Here is a 6,000-nt window from a genome sequence, read left to right as displayed (position 1 = left end):
ACACACACACACACACACACACACACACACACACATTATACAGCTGTACAGCTGTACCCAAATGTTTTCTTTATGTCCTTATTCTATAAACTGTTTTCTATTTTTAATATTTTTACTTTTAAAACATTTTTGCTAAAAACTAAGACACAGCCACACATTAGCCTAGGCCTACAGAGTCCAGATCTTCAATATCACTGTAGTCCAGCTCCACATCTTGTCCCCATGGAGGGTCATCAGGGGCATAACACACATGGAGCTGTCATCTCCTAGGACAACAATGCCTTCTTCTGGAATTCCTCCTGAAGGGCCTTCCTGAGGATGTTTTACAGTTAACCTTTTTTTTTTTTTTTTAAACAAGTAGACGTTGTACACTCTAAAATAATGATAAAAAGTATAATATAGTAATTACATAAACCAGTAAACCAGTAACATGGTCATTTATTATCAATTTCAAGTATTATATACTGTGCATAACTGGATGTGCTAGACTTCTATGCAACTGGCAGTACAGTAGGTTTGTTTACACCAGGGTCACCAGAAATGTGAGTCATGTGTTGTGACATTATGATGGCTACGATGTCACTAGGTGACAGGAATGTTTCTGCACCACTATCATCTCACGGAACTGTGGCACATGTGGTCCATCATTACTGAAATGTGAGGAAGTGCCCGACTCTAGTCCTCACAGATATGGAGGCTCTAAGGACAGATACCAAATGCATTAGATTGGGCACCGATGGGGGAACAGGAGTAGGGAATGGAGGAGAGAAAAGAGTAAAATAAAAAACAAACATGCAAAACTATACATAACTGGCCAGGATAATGGTGATAATGCACGTGGCACTGAGAAATACGACAGAAAAATATGATAATTAAGATTTTTAAAAAACAAGCAAAAAGCAAGAAGATATCAAGCACTGATTTCAGGATAACTCATTGAAGCCTCATATTTTAGCTTTGAGACTTAATTTTGGACAATCCACAGACAGAGGTTCCAGCGAGTAAATCACGATTAGGGTAATCCAAAGAGCTCCTTTTCTTCCGTTGTCTGTGGAAAACGTGACATTTTCCTTCAGGTAAAATCCGTGTATGCTGGCTGCTAGCACACAGCCATCTGGCTGGCCTTGGCCGCTGGCCATTGGTCTTGGCTTTGTCCCACCCCTGCAGCAGCCTTCTTCTCCAGGATGGTCAAAGCTCACCCAGAGCAAAGATGCTCTGCACTCAGGAACACTGGATTCAGGCACTGATCCAAGCCCCTGCACAGCTCTGTGATATAAAAATGAGAAGAGGAGAACTTGTCTTTTAGGCCAAACATTTTCCAAACCACAGGCAATTACCATGTCCTTCAGAGTCAAGGCACATTAGGTACATTGATAATAATTCCTGTAATTTTTAAGACCACAAAACATTACAACATTGAAAATTATAAATAGATAACATCGAAGTATGGTGGGAATTCTATTTTGTATGCATGTGTAGATTGACTAAGGGTCTTTTCTTTTTTTTCAGACTGGGCCAGAACCTAGTACCTGTAAGAATCAGCACAGTTCAGCCTTTTGTATCAATTGCAGTTGTATCCATGTATGTGTGTGTGCATTCTTGGATATGCATGCACACACCTGCATGTTACCTACTCAAACCTCAGTGTTCCGATCCTTCTTAGGTGGGATTTTTGAACATAGCATTTACACTGGCCTAAAATAAGTTTGTTGGAGTCATGGGCCTCATGTAGTGGCCAGGCTGGGCTGCAAAGCCATTGGCTATCCAAACATTCAGAAGACCTTTAGGAATCAATGTGTTTTTGTTCAGGAATCTATGTAGAATAGAATTTTCCTAGAGCAGTGTTGAGTCAAGAGGAAGCAAAAAACATGCCTTATTATTGGATCAAAATAAAAATAGGAAACTTCCATTGTTCATTTTACCACACCTATTGTTTCAATAACCAGTTTATCAATTCAATTCAGAATCACAGTTAGAGCTGGAGGAGACCAAAACCATCACCCACTCCTCTGATTTTGAGGCGGGGGAAATGACAACCCTGCAAGGAGTCTCTTGCCTAAAACTATCCAGCACATAAGGTGTGCAGTTGGAGCCTGCCTTGCATTTGGGGTCCTTTCCATTCATTATACTAAGTCTTTGCTGTTAACAAACACCACTTATTGGGCTCTGATATTGGGGAATATAACACGTATGCTATGCCTTGAATGGCCAGGAGGGGGTGCTAGATGTTAGTACAAATAACTAAATGCATTCAAAACACTCTACTTTTAAAGCATGAAGCTGGGAGTTGAAAACAAATAGGAAATATAACATATTTTGTATTAAAATGCAGCAGCTTCATGAAGACAGAAATTAATCCCTGAATCATAAACATCCAAGCGGTTCCCTTATGGCACAGGCTCTGGAGACTGATCAGTTTGGTTCAAATTCTTGGTGTGCTCTTTATTAGCTAGGTGACCTCGAGGCATTATTTAACCTCTGTAAGCTTCAATTTCATCTGAAAAATGAGGATAAGTAACACCTACTTTATGTTTGCGAGAAAAGAATACATATATACAATGTTTGACACTCAAAGGGTATTTGCTATCATTTAATGGACCAAGAATTTCTGTTATCATGTTAAAAATTAGTCTTTTAATGAAAGGCCATTAGCTATTTACTTAACAGTGCTAGAGGAAATTTCTATGACTTTTTGAGGTTCACCATAATTAACTGAATGAATACTATTCAACAGTATCTTAGGCTGTTTGCTTACTGGCATAGGAGAGTGACCCTTGAGTTTCTAAAATCTTTCTGAAATTTTCTTCATGATCTCTTATACTTTATAGCTTAAAAAGAAATATATATAATATTATATACATATGACATACATAGACATATTATATGTTATATAATTTATATTAAAATATTTATGCATATATATGAATATAAAATGGCTGGTAGCCAGGAGTTTGGAATTTGTTAGACTTCAGTTGAAATTCGGGCTCCATTATTTACTTGTCAAATGACCTTGAAGAGTTTAACCTTTTTTTAAGATTCCAATTCTCTCATCTGTGAAATGTGGTTGATTATATCTCCTTTGGAGTATTATTGTAAGCATTAAATTGTGGTAAAGACTAGCTTAGATACCATTTAGTTTAGAAATGAATGAGGTGGCACAATCCCTGGCCCCAGGAGATGAATGATGTATCCAGGGTAAAGGTTATTATTCACATACAGTGACTTTCCCAAGGACATACTACCTCTAAGTGGCAGCGCTTGGATTTTTATTCTGCCTTTTCCAAAGCAATATGTTCTCGGAGCTAAAAGTTCTCATGTCAAACTCTCCAAAGTGTCCCTATTTGGCAGCTCCATCTTGAGAAGTAACCTCTCCCTTCCGCACACTCTCCGTAGGATTGCGTTCTTGGCTGCTCATCCTGGGCTGAGGCCCATGACGAGACCACTCCCAGGGCACCAGGCAGCCACAGGGTCGGAGGACAGAGCAGGCAGGAAGTGAAGCTTTGGCTGAGGTTTCTGCGACACACTTAACTTCCCTGGAAACGGTGCCTGACACAGCCTGGCCACAACACTGGCAGGAGATGCTGCTGTTTTCTGGGAACATGCAGGACCCTGTGAGCAGCACGGGACACAGGAACATAAACTGGGGACCGTCCTCCACCCACTCTGGCTTCATATCTTCTCCATTGTCCACTCCTATTTTAGTCCAGGATGATCAGTGACGATGTGCATGAGTTACTCATTCCCATCTATGCCCCAGCCCAGACTGACCATATTAAAATCCTGTTCTTTGCAGAATTTGTCATTTTTCCTTTTAATTTTCTATGGAAAGAACACACGTTATATAATTCAGTTTTATTGGCACCCTTATAAAAGCCTTCTAAACTACATACCTGATAATTTATCCCGTTCAAATATGCATATATTTGTTGCATATATCTGTTGCGAAGGCTGGAGTGCAGTGGCACGATCACAGCTCACTGCAGCCTTGACTTCCCAGACTCAAGTGATCCTCCCACCTCAGCCTCCCAAGTAGTTCAGACTACAGGCGTGTGCCATCACACCCAGCTAAATTTTGTATTTTTTGTAGAGACTGGGTTTCACCATGTTTCTCAGGTTGGTCTGGAACTCCTGGGCTTAACTGCCTTATCTGCCTGCCTCAGCCTCCCACAGTGCTGGGATTACAGGCATGAGCCACCGTGCCCAGCCTCACTGATACACATTAAATGCCTACTATGTTCCAGGCCTTGTGCTGTGTGCTGTTGATACTGAGGTGTGTGTCCCCTTAAGCTTGTTGAAAACACTACTGTCCTGTGTCACTGTGGTCACAAAGTGATACAGAGAGCCCAGACAACCATTTAGAGATGAGGAAATTCTAACAATTCTTAGTAAGAAGATTATTTCCCAAAATGTTGCTAGGGAACATCGCACAGCAGACTGAAACAGAAATATAAGCAACTATCTGCATACTAGAACTTTCTCCCCAAGGCAGTGCTATTTTTTTTTAACAATTCTTCTATCATCATCATCATAATTCTGACCTCTTGATAGGTAAAGGTACAATTATGAGGAGAAGCAGAAGAACTTTTACATCTGTGAGTTTGCACCTGTCTCCCACCATAGTGAGCCGATCACACCCTCAGGCGCCCAGAAGACTGGCAAGGAGGACTTGATAGAGACAAAAGGAGAGACACAAGAGGGGACAGAGGTTAATATGAAGAGGGAGAGGGCGTGATATAGAGACAGTGATGGCAACAGAAACTAGAAAGATGAAGAAGGATGGAGAGCAGAGTGGAAGTGAGAAGGAAAGAAAATGATTGGGACAGTGGCCATACAAGCAAAAAGAGCAAGAGACAGAGACACATAGAGAGGAGTAGGTCTCTATCATGACCGGGAGAAAGAGAGAGAACAGAGACAGAAAGACAAAACACACAGAGAGAGGGTGAGAGACAGAGGGATAGAGAGACAGAGAGAGATAGAGAGAGGGAGAGAAGATGGAGCGAGAAAACAACAGAGAAGAGAGAGAGACTGTGATAAAAATATAGGGACAGGGAGAGGGACAGGGACTGAGAGAGACAGAGAAATAGGGAAAGATACAAGAAGAGAGAACTGGAGTTAGGGGGAGAGATAGGGAGAGAGAGAACGATAGATCTGGAGAGACAGAAGCTTACACATAGACACACAGAGTGTGGCAGTGTTAGGAAGATAGAGGTAAATATACAGAAATAGTGGTAAACATTGAGATAGAAAAATATATATAAAGAGAAAAATAAAGAAATATGCATATTTATATATTGTTAAAAATAATATATAAATGTATGTATACATGTATAATATGTTATATAAAATATTATATGTATTTACATACAAAAAAACTAGCCAGAGGTGGTGGTGGGCACCTGTAGTCCCAGCTACTTGGGAGGCTGAGGCAGGAGAATGGCGTGAACCCGGGAGGCGGAGCTTGCAGTGAGCCAAGATCTGGCCATTGCACTCCAGCCTGGGCGACAGAGCGAGACTCCATCTCAAAAAAAAAAAAAAAAATTATGTGTATTTCTAGCTTTCCTTTTCTCTTTATATATTCTATCTGTCTGTCTATCCATACCATTGCCACAATAACGCCATGTAGCAAATATGCCAAACTCAGTGGCTTAGCACAATAATCATCGACGAATTCTTACAAGTGCATAGGTTTGCTAGGCTGTTCTGCTGATCTAAACCAAGCTCATCTCATCTTGGTTGGGCTTGGCCACATGTCAGGCAGCTGCTGGGTTAGCTGGGAGGGGGACTGCCTGGTCAAAGTGCCTGGGTCCGAATAAATCAGCTCCACTACACACAGGGTTTCATCCTCCTGCAGGCTAGCCTGGATTTGTTCTAATGACAATGACAGAAAGCGAAGAGCATATCAGGCCACTTGAGGCCTCGATTCAGAACTGGAGCCCTGTGAGTTCTTTTTGTATTTAAAAAAAAAAAAAAAAAAGGCTGGGGGAATAAACGGCGCCTCTT

The 6,000-nt window shown here is 41.1% G+C and overlaps 1 long non-coding RNA gene across 3 annotated transcripts in view; it reads right to left on the bottom strand.

Annotated features, from left to right (window-relative positions):
* Positions 1-6,000, bottom strand: part of LOC105497770 (uncharacterized) — a 27,910-nt gene continuing 21,910 nt past the window's right edge. For all 3 annotated transcript variants that reach the window (XR_011622296.1, XR_011622295.1, XR_011622294.1), the window contains exon 3: positions 1-1,266. This is a non-coding gene — a long non-coding RNA (uncharacterized lncRNA). The remainder of the gene's footprint in view (positions 1,267-6,000) is intronic.

The sequence above is a fragment of the Macaca nemestrina genome, chromosome 4, assembly GCF_043159975.1.
Source record: "Macaca nemestrina isolate mMacNem1 chromosome 4, mMacNem.hap1, whole genome shotgun sequence".
In the NCBI taxonomy this organism is placed as follows: Eukaryota; Metazoa; Chordata; class Mammalia; order Primates; family Cercopithecidae; genus Macaca; species Macaca nemestrina.
Note: the sequence above shows the minus strand (reverse complement) of the source record. Positions and strands in the feature narration are given on the sequence as shown.